This window comes from Triticum dicoccoides, chromosome 4A (assembly GCF_002162155.2).
Source record: "Triticum dicoccoides isolate Atlit2015 ecotype Zavitan chromosome 4A, WEW_v2.0, whole genome shotgun sequence".
NCBI classification, from domain to species: domain Eukaryota; kingdom Viridiplantae; phylum Streptophyta; class Magnoliopsida; order Poales; family Poaceae; genus Triticum; species Triticum dicoccoides.
The window spans coordinates 623,523,366-623,537,807 of NC_041386.1; positions in this window are offsets into that span (position 1 = coordinate 623,523,366).

Sequence of the window (14,442 nt, forward strand, 5' to 3'; positions counted from 1 at the left end):
CAAGATCGTAGCTGAGGTATCAAGCTAAACGTCGAAGTCCACGTGGAACTACTAGCGAGACCGAAGTCTCTCTGCAAAAACATAAATAGGCAAACGTGAGTACAAATGTACCCAGCAAGACTTACATCAGAACTATCTACATATGCATCATTATCAACAAAGGGATGGTGGGGTTTAACTGCAGCAAGCCAGCTTTGACTCGGTGGCTATCCTGAACTACGACTGCAAGTAACTCTTTTGAGGTGGCGCACACGAGTCCACATATTCACCATATCAATACACCACTATGGATCCGCTCCCGTCTCCCTACGAGAACGCCATTCATAGCACTCACGCTTATCTTGCGTATTTTAGAGTATCCACTTTCACTTGTCTATGAACTGATATAAGCAACCCAGAAGTCCTTTTCCGCGGACACGGCTATTCGAATAGATGATGATAACCCTGCAGGGGTGTACTTCTTCATACATGTTTCCACCACTTAGCGTCTGCACACGACATGTGCTCGGCAGACTTCAAGCGAAAGCCGACGTGGGTGTAGACCACGACCTACCTAAACACTCAAGTCTCTAGTCCAGGTTTATTGCCTATTCGGGTTCCATCCATGAGGAGATCCGGCCGGAGTTTCGCTCACAGCCCCAAACGATGTGAACAGGGTTCCGTGACACCAAACGGGCGCCCGGTATACCCGGCCACGTGCCTACCGCATCACAGCCCACCCCTACGGTCAGCGCTGTCCACGGCCTCCAGCATACTACAAACACCAGAAACTACTTGCAACTCCTAGACAGAGGACAAGGGTGAATAAGAAGTCGAGCGGGGTCATATTTCAGGGCCCAATGTATGGTAGTAGCTGAATCATGGATCACAAACACAGAACTCAGTTCCTGAGGACGGCTTCAATGAGACAACCCACCATGTACTCCTACATGGCCTCTCACCGCTACCTTTACCAAATCGTGTTCACACACTTAGCTCACACACAGTAGGACATGTTCACACGCCTCTGATTCATCCCCGATGAATCAGACCTGACTCGACTCTAAGCAGTAGCAGGCATGACAATCAAGCATGAATGAGTAGGCACAACAGGGCTCAAACAACTCCTACTCATACTAGTGGGTTTCAATCTATTTACTGTGGCAATGACAGGTCATGCAGAGGATAAAGGGGTTCAGCTACCGCAGCAAGTAACAGTTGAATCGTTGTTGTCCTAATGCAGTAAAAGAGAGCAGGAGCGAGAGAGTAGGATTGTATCGGAATGAACAAGGGGGTTTTGCTTGCCTGGCACTTCTGAAGATAACATTGAGTCTTCGTCAGTGACAACGATCACATCATCGGTACACGTCTATCGAGAGGGGACAAATACCGGCAACACAGAAGGGAACACAATCAATGCAATGCACAATATGATGCATGATCATGACATGGCAAAATGAATGTGTTTTGGGCTAATGCAACTGGCAACAGATTAAATGAAGTTGGTTTGAATACAAGATTCAAATTCAAATTCCATATGTGATTATTTAATTTGGAGTTACGGTTAATTTTCTATGATTTATTGAAGTTTTAGGCATTTTCTGGAATTTCCTGATTATTTTTAAATCCAGAAAGTATTACTGCGTCATACTGACGTCACGATGACGTCAGCAGGTCAACGTGGCACAGCCCGGTCAACCCCTGACCGGTGGGTCCCGAGTGTCAGTGTCTAACTAACTAATCTAACTTAGTTAATACTAACCTAACTTGATTAGCCGGGCGGGGCCCGCATGTCAGTGAGAGAGAGGGGGGTCAAACCCGGCTCAACTCGCCGGAGTTGACCCGCGGCTCGTCGCCGGCGAGGCCAGGGACGGCGGAGAGCGCCGGGATTCGCCCTCCGATGACCAAAAGAGCGGCGGAGGGGCTCTACGGGATGCCCAGACTCGCGCGCATCTAACAGGGCGGACGGCAGAAGCTAAGGTGGCCGGAGGCGACGGCAATCATGACGACGGCGGCGGCCGGAGTTCGGGTGAGGCGCGGGCGGTGGCTACGGTGCGCCACAGGAGCGATAGACTAGGGTTTTGGGATCCTGGCGTGGTGCTGAGCATGGTGGTGTGCTTGGACGTGACGCGCGTGAGCTCTAGCCACGGCGACCTCGTGGCCGGCGGCAATGGGCTCTCGGGCTCGGCGGAGACGATGAATACGGCACGAAATTGAACGAAAATACGGAGGGGAAACGAAGAGGAGCTCACGTCGAGTCCGCAGGGGTGGTCAGTGGGCTCGGGGAGGGGCTGGTGACGACGGGAGGTCGCCGGCGATCTCGGTGGCCCGAGGAGGAAGAAGACGTCGGGGACGGCGCTCCGAGGCTTCCGACGTCACATGGGTTGGTGGAGACGAAGAAGAAGGCGCGGCGGTTCTTCTGGAGGCATCGCCGAGGCGAGGGGTGGCCGGTGGCCGCGGCGAACGGCGTCGGTGGCGACGACTGCGCTCGGCACGAGAGGGAGAGAGGAACAGAGGAGGGGGAGAGCTCGGGAGAGAGTGAGGGGCGGTCGGGGAGGCCGCGTGTCGACGTCCAGGGCGTCCAGAGCGTCGGGGGAGAGCGGTAAGCAGGAGCTGGCGAGGCGCGTGGCCAGCGCGCGGCGGGCACGCGCTCGTCCTCTTGTCCAGGGAGGAAGACGACAGGGAGGCTGTGGTGGTGGGCTGGGCCGGCCACTTGGGCTGCCCGGTAAGCCCAGGTGAGATTCCTTCTCTCTCTCTGCTTTCTGTTTTATATTTCTGTTTTCTATTTTGTTCTGTTTTGTTTTGGTTTAGTAAAAATACTAAACCATTTTATAAAATCCTGAAAATAATTATGTGGCTAGAACTAAAATATACCAAACCACATAAAATGTTCCAGAATTATTGGACATATATTAATTATATATAAAATATAAATCCAATGCAATTAGTTATTGAATTAATTCAAATGGCCAAAACAAATATTTCTGTGACTCCAAAAATATTGGTTTGAATTTTACCTCTTACCAATATTTCTATAGAATAACAGGAACATTTTCTTGGATTCATTTGAGAAGAATTAAATGTTGGTTATTTTTAGAGGTTTTCTGAGGCTTTTGAAAATTCCTCAATTCAAATTTCATTTGAATTTAAACATGATGCAGTAACCAAGCTAGTCCAAGGCCAGGGTAAAGCTAGGGATGTGACAACTAATTAGGGTAACATGTTGAGATTCACATGATAATCCAGGTACTAGATAATCAAGATGTCCATAACCGGGGACACGGCTAACCATGATTAGTTTATACACTCTGCAGAGGTTTGCGCACTTTTCCCCACAAGACTCGATCGCCTCCGTTTGGTTTCTCGCACTACATGGTGTTTGAGAAGACGGATGACCGAGACATAGTCTTTCAGAAGCGCTAGCACCTTACGAACGGGTAGACTGTACCAACCTACATCCCCAACATCTGCTAGTCTACCACTGTAAGAGTTTGCACGACTTAGTCAACTACGCTAGAGCCCATAATAGCTTGTGGCTGCACACGGAAGTTTCTAGCATGAATAATCTCATGATCCCTTTGAGCCTGGGTGGCGGTCCAAAAGAAAACAGGCAATCCTGGAATACCCAGGTACCTCAATCCACCCAGATGTGTGTTTAAGTTGCCACCTTAGATAAACCATTAATTAACAATACTCACATCTGTCATGGATATCACTCACCCAATCCACGTCTACTATTATAGCATAGCAATGGTAAGCAAATGTAGAAGTAACTCCCAAAGGTTTGATAATAAACAGGTAATAGGTACTACCTGAACTACTTCCCATCCCACAATTTAATTAGATCCTAATCATGCAGTGTGAAAGGATTGATCTAATGCAATAAAACTGGGTAGTAGGAGGTATGATCAAAGTGTTACTTGCCTTGCTGATGATCCGCGAAACCTAAAGATTCGAAGTAACAGGTGGCGCACTCCGGGTATTCTATCGCAGGCAAACAAACAAACATACAATAAGTACTCATCTAATGCACAGATAAAAGTAAAATAAGAGAACTAACCAGAAAGTTCAACTTAAGAACTCCGGTTTGCAAAAAGAATCAAATCGAATGAAGCAACGAAAGTAAAACAGCGAAAGAAAACAACTTCATTCTACTAATCTGGATCTAAGGCAATTTTTACAGTGGAAAAAACTTGTTTAAGTTGGTTAAACGGATAGAGGGTTTCAAGACGAAACTCCAGGCGCTTGAATCGCCTGATTCCGATAAACGAGTGAAAAGTTATACTAAAACGAAAATTGGATCAGAAATCGCGATCAAAAAATAATCACGGAAAATCCGAGAAAAAGAAAAACGATGAATGGATTAACGAACGAACGTTCGTTAATCGCATCTAAACAACGAATACGTTCGTTAAAACGAACAAACGGGCGAACGCTCGGTATTTAGACTAAATTGAAAATAAAACCGATCTAATAAAAAACGGAACCTAAAAAAACGACGGAAAACCGATCGGTTTTTTGAGAAAAACCGGGGCGCGGAAATCGAGCCGAACCTTAGGCGGCGTGCGGCGAGGCAGCGGCGTCGGCGGCGGCGGCGTTGGCGGCGGGGTCCGGCGAGGTAGCGCGGGCGGAGGCAGGGCGGGGCGGCGGGGCTAGGGTTTGGCTCGGGTGGGCTGCCCCGGCTTATAAAGCCTGTCGGGCCAGAGTCCCAGGCGGACACGGCCCGGTTAGGTCGGTGCGCGTTTTTTTAAAATAATTACGCATAGAAGGAAAATAAAAATAAATACTAAATGGACTCCAAAAATCCCGAAATAAATTTTCCCCGACTTCTAAAATCAAGCCGGACAAAGCACAACCGGCCACGGGAGGCAGGAGCATGCGGCATGACTGGTGTTGCTTTGGGCGGCTGGAGCAAGAAGACCAGAGGTTAAAGAAGCACCACGGCCGTTGGATGAACATCGTACGGTCACTGGAGCTAGAATCGTTCATATTGACTAAGTTGACAAAGCCCTTCGTCCCCGTCAACTTAGTAGGCCCACAAGTCGGCCTCCCACGAAGGTGGGTCCCAGCTAGCCGGGGGAGTATTCATTTTTTTGTGCGTAATAAGGAGGCACTTCCGGTGGTTCCGAGCTGACAGCGGGGGAACGTTTTTTTCGCAAAATACGGTGGCCCGTCCGGTGGATCCCAGCAGTCAAGAGGAAACGATTTTTTCGCAAAATACTGGTGGCCCGTCCGGTGGGTCCCCGCTGTTAGGTGGAGGATTAATTATTTTCCGCGTAACAAGGAGGCACTTCCTTGCGGGTGTCATGGACCCAGCTGTCAGCCTCTCCACGTACAGTACTCTTCCGATGGAAGTCGGTCATTAACCACATTGACCACACCGCGCCGAGAGCACCACGGCGGTGGACGACGGCGAGGCATAGGAAGGGGACGACGCGGAGCCGAGGAAGACGCGGCAGTGGATGCCCACGCGGAGAGGAGTATGAGCGTTCACCGGTTCGGCTGCGGTGTGAGGCTGCCGTCGCCGCACAATAACGGGGGGTGTGGGTGAGTAGAGGGATGCCCTGGCCAGCGGTGGGAGTAGTAGGGGCGCTGAGGCCTGCATGGCAGCACAGCCGGCCACGGGAGGCGAGAGTAGGCGGTCCCGCCGGTGCTGCTTCGGCGGCTGGAGCAAGAAGATCAGAGATTGAAGAAACACGACGGCCGTTGGATTGACATCCAACGGTTATGTCTGCTAGAATCATTTGTTAACGTATATAATAACTAAAAAATCTTGCATACGCGTCAACTAAACAGGCCCACAAGTCAGGCCACTCCCTCTTTTTTAATAATTTATATATAGCTCATGGCAACTTCTTCTGCAATTTATTGCAGTCGTTTTTTTTTGGTTGGCCAGGGCCAATTTCGCATATTTTTGTAGGTTCCAAACTATTTTTAATACCAAAATGTCCAGCCAGATTGAAAGTACTTTGAAGATATATTTAAATTAGGTTAATGCCCAGTGAAATAGGAATCTGAAAATGTAATAAAATTCAGAAATTATAAAATAATTGCCAATTTGTCATCTGTTTTTATATTTACAACCCATTTCATATTACTTTGAAGATTTGCAGGCGTCTTGAAAGAGTTGCAGCCCATCAGGGCGTAGAAAAATAAGTAGACCTGGATTGGGTATTTTTCAGAAAAAATAAACTGGGCCCATTTTCACAAAGAAAAAAATAGCTAGGCTGGTCACATGGTGAACATAAAATATAAGCCTGGGCTAGATGGGCCACAGCCCAGTTCAAACCCTGCTCCATCTCAACAATACCGAACAAAAAAATACTGCTCGAGTAGCTACGACCCAGGTGTCAGCCGATCTTGTGTTGTTCTCTTTTCTATTGACTATATACGCTCACAATGTCGTGGGTCCCAGATGTCAGGAAAACACTAGGAGGAAGCATTTTATTTTTCCATATGCTGACGTGGTGGGCCCCTACTGTCATCCTCTCCACATACTTCTGCCGATTCCTATTGTTTGTTGACCATGTTGACAATGCGAGAGGGCGGCGCCGCAGCGATTGCACCAAAGCGCACGGAGGACGTCGGCGTTAACGATTTAGGAGACGGTGGGGCAGCGACGCGTGCGCTGAGGCGCAGCCAGTCGTGGGAGGAGGAAGCAGGCGGCCCCGTCGGCGCTGGTTTGGTTTTGGCGGCTGGAGGAAGACAGGACTGAAGAAACACGACAGACTGTAAAAGCAGCAGGTGTACTTAACAACCTTAACTGAAACCAGCGGGGGCACTTAATAACCAAAGCTGAAAGCGGTATGAGTACTTATACAGGTTCAACCATACAAAGCACTCCTCGAACAGTGCTACTTTGCCTACAGTTAACCAAGGGTGAGGCCGCCAAGCCCCAGGACAAGGCCCAGGCGCCACCCCGCGCATCCACAACCTTCTGAAAGCGGCTTCATCTCGCAACGTGGTCAATAAACAGGATATTCGCTTTAGAGCCATGGAAAAGCATATACATAATCTTCGGTCCTATTCTCCAAGATGGACGGGCATTCATTATTTGAGACCACCCATGAATAAGTATCTTTTCACCTTCAAGAGGAATTGAGTAGGTCGACATAAACATCATGTTGTGACCAAGCGCAAGTCTGACCCGACCATGGTCAGGCATCTGTATAGGAACAATAGAACTCGGCAGTTCCTGTTTCAAGAAGATCACAGCTGTGAAACTGTGTATAAACAATAATTTATGAACAACATATATAACAGAAAACAGCTCGTACCATAAGTTTCTCGACACAGTTGGACCTGTTCAACAAGTGCAGCAGTGGCACACATATCCCACGTGGCCTTCCACCATTGAAACGCCCCACAAGGACCTCAAGACGATCAATAAAGTGTAGGAACTTGTGGATGTCGATCCAGTCAACTTCAGTGCCATTAGTAACAGCCGAGTTATTACAGAGTAACAAACGAGCAGTCAGCTTAACTCTGAAAAAACCTACATGTGCCACCAATTATAAGAAAATATTAGTTAGAAGTAGCATCTTCGTGAGAGATTCGTTGCTACTTCTAAAGTTAAATTGTGATTAGTTAGACAGAATTGGTGGATTAAGAAGTAATCGAGGCAACAAGCAAGAACCAGATACAAAACTAACATGGATGAACAATTGGAATGACGTCGGGGTGGAAGATCGCAGTGAAGATGAGACCAGGTTCTGCTATTTCCATCAACATTCATGTGCCAATTTTCAGTCCGTAACACTTGAGAAAGTTTATCCAAGTTCGACCATAAAAAAAGCAGTGATCTTCTTGGTTCATTAACCCAACTCATAACTTATATCCATGGCTTGTCTTCACTGTGACCATTAAACTAGTGTATTCAGTAATGGCAAGGCCGAGCATCTTGAGTACATGTGTTCTCACAGAGCAAATAATATACTACAGGAAAAATAATATGAGAACACAGCAAGTTCAAAAAAACCCCACCCTCCCGGATAGAAAAGAGGATTCTAGTAACATACTATGCGCGTTTCAAAATGTTGTGTTAGGATGAGAAGGAACAAGTCTGGCGTCTCGCCAAGGGCGCAGAAACCTGTAGGGTACTCGCACTTCGGGCACTGCAAATGAAACACACTAGATTCAGTAGGAAGAAAAATGCATCAACGGCGACGACTGCCATTCTAGGATTACCTGCGACCAAGGGACTTGGGTTTATCGGGGATGGATGAAGAATTTGTACCTGGTTCTCCATGAGAAAACCCTATGCAATCGTCGAGAGGGGGATTTCTCTGAACAAGCAGATGAGGGAGAAGGGGATTCAGGCCCAGTGAAATATTGTCGCTTCGTCCGTCCAGCTTACTACTAAAGCTGGAAAGGGGGGTTGTGATTTGACGGCTCATTAGGCATTACTGCGGCGCTATGACCGGGGTGTGTCTACCATGAAGTTGTGCACTCTAATTTGTGCATATGGCACGTGGACCCCATTGCCGGTTGCCCCACATATCGGCGAAAGGAAGTAGAAAGACAGGAGTAACTAGTTACACATAAATATATTTTTTGACAGAGAGATACTCCCTCTGTAAAGAAATATACAAATCTTTTATATCACAGGCTCACCTTGCCGAGAAATATACTCCCTCTGCAATGCACGGGCATTATGGGGGTTCAGCTGAGAATATAATACTTAGATTTTTTTGAGGGATAAAAGCTGCTTTATTGAAGAGTAACAGTCATAGGTATAAAAATAATTTTGGGGGTTCCTGTGAGCCAAAGATGGCGTCCACAGGGCAAAGAAGTAGCAGCTTTTGTGAGCACATGCGCTTCAACATTACACTCGCGTTTTTCATGTATGATCTCCATGGTGTGGAACATATTCTTCTTCATCTTGATCTCGTCCATAATAACTTTGTTGGGCCCCAAGTATGCCTCTCCGATATGCTTGACTGTTGCTGAACAATCGATGCTAATCTGAACTTGTTGTAGGTTTATGTCACGAGCCAGAGATAGCCCCTCGCAACATGCCATTGCCTCTAGGATCTCTGGATCAGTAACACTTTCGCACACCAGTGCCGATGCTCCAAGGAAGAAGCTTGTATGATCCCGGCTCACAACTGCCAGGGCTTCCCTTTCACGATTGCGAGATAACGCAACATCAACATTCATCTTCACCCAACCCACGGCAGGAGGAGGACCCCACTTCTGCACTGAGCTAGTGCTTCTCGAAACCAGGTTCTGGACTTTGGGCCGCAGGCCGACCCTGCATGTTTGGGGGCCCATGTGTTCTACCTCAGCGCTTTTCATATTGCAAGAAATCGGTACGGCACTGGTTTTAGATGCTGTCGCAAGGTGAATACACAAAATTGAATAAAGCACGGCAGCTATTGGAATGAAATCGAACGATAGTTCCTAACTAGCAATCAGAGTTGCAATTCTATCAACGATATACCATGTGATAAATAATACTATCATACTACTTATACATATAGGACACTTGTTTCACCATGCCAGATTATTACATTAAAATCTCTCGGAGGATAGATCAGTTAGGCAGTTGCGTGCTGCTACTTAAGAATTTCAAAGTTGATTTGGACCAGCTCTCCTTGCCGAGAAAGTTCGATTTTGACATCATCCCCTACCGCAAGATATGATTTAGATTTGAACCTTGACCATCCTTTAGCATCAATCATCATGCGACCATCCTTTGTACTTATGATATATTGAGCAGGTTCATTCACACCAAGGCTGCGCATGGTAAGAGAAACTTGGCCGCGGTCGCCCGGATTGTTGAACGACTCCCTCGTTGCTCTAGGAATTCTCTGTTTGCAAACAAGAAGACATACCCAAACAGTTAGATCAACACAGTGAATCATGTGAAACAACATGGAAAGAAAAAAGAACGAAGCACTTGGGCGGCCAATGCTTACCAAGAAGGTGGACATGTCGGTTTTTGTAAGGACTTTGGTATATGAAGTGCGAACTGCAGCCCAGTCTATTGCCGGTGCAACTGCACGGGCCGGAGTAGATGCAGGTGCAAGTGTTGGTGCAGGTGCCGAAGCCACTACTGCTGCCGGAGATGGTGCTCCTTGTAGATCTGGTGCCGGTGTCGGAGCAGGTGCCGGTGTCGATGCCCGATCATCCGGTAGATCAGACTGATCCGCTGACGCGGTCGGTGCCCAATCCTCAGCTGGATTAGACTAAGCTGCTGCCGCTGTCAGTGCTAGAGCAAGTGTGGGTGCTGGATCTGTGCGAGACAGCGGCGATCGTGTCTGGTCTGCTATGATCAGCTTTCTAACTTGACTAGGATCCGTGACCATGATCCAGTTTTTTTCTCCATTTCTTTTAAACGCGAGAAGGACTAATTGTGGCGTTTTTGTTTAACCAAACTGCAGTTCATCATAGGGATTCAGCTTGTACTTAGACAATAGACTGATCCAATTTTTTCCAGTAATATAAGTGATGGATAGTGCCTTCCTTGCTGACACGACATAAGAAGTGAAACCTGCAAAAATATCCATCGTAGAGAAAACCAAACGGTTTATTCTGTGATGAATGTCACATGGCAAAACCTGCATCGTAAAATTGCAGGAAAAGAAAGAAAACATGATATTAAATCAATAAGATTTAGACAGTAAGTCAATAAGATTTACTTGATGTGACACGAGTGAATCCTTACCAGGAAATCACTATGTTGAAGTACTAAACAGAAGATTGATCGTCCAACTACGCGTGGCATGCAGGGGCCCCGCCTACTCCCACAAGTAGGACAGTCCAAAGGTTGTGACAAATCGTATGGATCGAACATCCATGGGGCTAGAAATCCTAGTGGGTGCGATAAACCCTACAATGCATACAGATATTGGAGTGTAACCATAATTGATAGACCGTCCTCACAAAAAATATGATATGGATACATCAAAATATACAGACTGAGTTGAGTGGAAAAACATTAACATAGACTGTTTTCAAGACTGACCACACACCAAAAGCGGCAGTAGTAATAAACAATACATGGTTCACAAATACAAATCAAGTACTGAACAATAGTACTTACTACAGACAAGCAAAGTTGCACTAACTAAACTCTGCAGACTATTTTTTGCCACCGACCTACGAGATGAACCGCGCATAATTGACTAGGCCATGGACTTCGTGTGAGATGTCTACATGCACCATCACCATCTTGTCAACCTTGGAGAACCTAACAGAGTGGTATTTCCACTCATAAACATGATGATGAAGACAAGCCGCATCAGATTTGTTGGGAAGCTTTACAAGAACCACACCCTTCGTAATCGAAGGCACAGCTAGGAAATTGTTGTGGTCAAGTACAACCTCGAGAACACGCCTGACAACAATGCTACAGGAAAACACTAGTTCAGGACACTTGGCGACAAGGACACAGCAGCTGGATAGTTCAGCAGTAAAACTCATCATCAGGTCTTCCAGTTCACACGGCATGACTTTGAGAACTTCATTTCCACCGCGGACCTGGTTCTAATTCAAACAAAAACCATATTTTATTACTACCTCTATTCAGAAATATAATATGATTTTCAATATTATACTCCATATATGACTACATATACACACAGAAATGAGTGAACAAAGACACTAGAACATGTCTTCAAAGGCATGAGAGCAGAGGGATTACATGCAATATCCATAACACAAGTTACTGAGGCAAATATACCCTCTTAAAAGGTAGCATTGATTTTCATAAAGTACTCCCTCCGTCCCAAAATTCTTGTCTTAGATTTGTCTAGATACGGATGTATAAAGTCACATTTTAGTATTAGATACATCCGTATCTAGACAAATCTAAGACAAGAAATTTGGAACAGAGGGAGTAGTTGAAAGTAATCTATAAGAGATCAGTGTCAACCTCTCGCATGCTTTGGTCAAAAGACGAATTTAGAACCGTCATTTGGCACACAAAAATCACATGCAAGATCACCCAGAAAGTTGTACTACTAGTACTAGTACTGCGTGTTAGATGAAAAAACACGATCAAGATCAAAGAAAAAGATCGTCAAGAAGAGATATTACCTGGACTTGCTTAATGAGGTATCCCGGAGTGGGGTGCTTGGACAGGGTGATGGCTTTGAGCTTGTCTGCGGTAGTCTCGGCGGGGTGCTTGCCCTTCTTCGTACCATGAGCCTCAACGGTTTTGGCCGGAGCCATAGACATCACTTCGGCCGGCGCTCCAGCGTCCATCAAGAAACTGTCAAATAGAAATAAAAGAAAAGAAACCATAATCACAAACCCAAAAGAAGAAAAGAGAGGGAGTTATAGGATTAGTCTCGGGGTTGCAAGACCGGGCCTTGGCCAGAATCAACACCATTGATGCGCTCACCTTTCCTTCTTTGGGAGAGAAGAACAATGGCAGAAGCAGATCGGGGTTTTCTTGAAGAAATGAGGAACAAGATGAGGCAGAAACGAGGGTTGGGTAGAGAGGAAGCTGAGAGAGAAGAGTGAAATGATGGTTGCTTCATCCGGAGTAATTTAGTGATTTGACGGCTCATTGGGCATTACTGTGGTGGTTCGATCGAGGTAGTCTACTGTCAGTCTACTACGGAGTAATTTAGTGCATGGCTGGTGGACCCCGATGCTGGCTGTCCCACACGTCGGCGAAAGTGAGTAATTTAGTGCATGGCTGGAGGAGGATCTGCACGGTAGAGCGTGTCAACTGTTTTTCAGAACAAAAAAATGATTACAGCAAGCATTTCCACTCTTACGACGGAGGAGTGTGAAACACGGCAGCCACTTGAACATACACAGTTCTCCTACTACTAAGCATGTGCATTGGTTCATACGCCAGTACTACACAATCTTGTTGCTAGTTTAGTAAGATATGACGATAACAAATGATGTTGTGCGCATGTCAACTACTCCTATATGTAACATAGTACCGCTTTTTCGACTGTCCGGTCGAGAATGGATGGTGAGATCAATGTTAACAGAACTAGGTCCACAACGCACGGAGAGTACGATGCTACAGTACTCCATGAAACATGAACCATATGAAGCACGAATAGTGTTAGGCAGGGTGTATGAAGGGTGCATGGGATGGGAGCAAAAGTTTCCTTCTCGACCCACTTTTGGGTGTTTGGCAGAGTGCATGAAGGGTGCATGAGTCCACACTAGTAGGTTGACAAAAATACACGAAGAGGAAACAACTATATTGAGATGAGAATGCAACCAAACACACCCACACACTTTGTGCTACAGTGACTGATCTGCGCCGTCTAAGTTTGATCCAACCGTCATGTTGCACCGAGACATGGACATGCCCATGCAGAGGGCGCCTAAACACCACCGAAGTCTCTCTGCTTCTCGAGGTGCACGACGTTGGTGATGCAGGGTGCAACCGCCCGCAGAGCCCGCTCCCGATCAACGGGAGCCAGCTCGTCAAAGACGGCGTCCAATGGCACGAATGGATTCCGGTGACGGAGCACTGAAAGGATTCGCCCGGCAACGGCGACGGCAGCCTGCAACCCTTCCTTGTCCAGCTCAGCCCCCACCATCGCACGGAGACGGCCCAGCTCCTCGGAGATATAGGTGAAGAAGGAGACCAGGTCAGGAAGCCGCAGCTCGTTGAAGTTGACCGGGTGGTCGAACGGGTTTAGCCCGACGGCCGGCATCGTCACGCTGGCACGACGGTAGGCATTGCACAGCCACAACACGTGCATGGCAACTTGGTTCACCAAGTGGCTGAGGCGATCCTGGACCTCGTCACGATCGGCCCGCTCGTGCTCCAGTCAGCTCCCCTGACGGCCTATCGTATCTCCCGCTTTCTGCAGAAATGCCGCCGACGCCTCAAGCATCATTGTGGTGGACACCTGCTGCTTTTGAAGCTCCGTGAACTCCCGCACATAACGGAGGAGCATGGCACTCCTCTCCTCCTTGAGCCCACGGAGCTCCACGTCCTTGACCCTGAGCTCTGCATCCTTGGCATCGAGCTCCTGTGTCAGGAGCGTCACCTCGGACTGCGTGATCTACTGCGCCGCCATGGCACCAGGTAGAAGCAATGCGGAGAGGAAGCAAAGGGGGCGAAACGGCTGAAAGGCAATGCAATCTACGGGAAGGCGGAGGGAGCGGGAAATCTTTTGGTTTTCACCACGGTAAAACACCAGTCGACAACTTCTCACATCAGGGAGCAGTGGGTACAGGTGGAGTCATCGTGACTAATTGCTGCCGTGCCTGCTCCCGTCAATCAAAAAATTAAAAATCCAGCCGCGCCTTCTACCATCAATCAAAAAATTAAAAATCTTGTCGCACCCAAACACCAAAGCAACACCGCGGTGGATATTTAAATTTACCTGCCGGCAAGTTGATAAAAAAGGGGTGAAAAAACAAATGTGGCGGCGGCCTTGCTAATCGGTCGAACAAGCCCAACTAGCAAGCCACCGTGCTTCACTGATGTACTCGGCGGGAAAGGTGGTCTTTTGTGATTTGACGACTCATTTA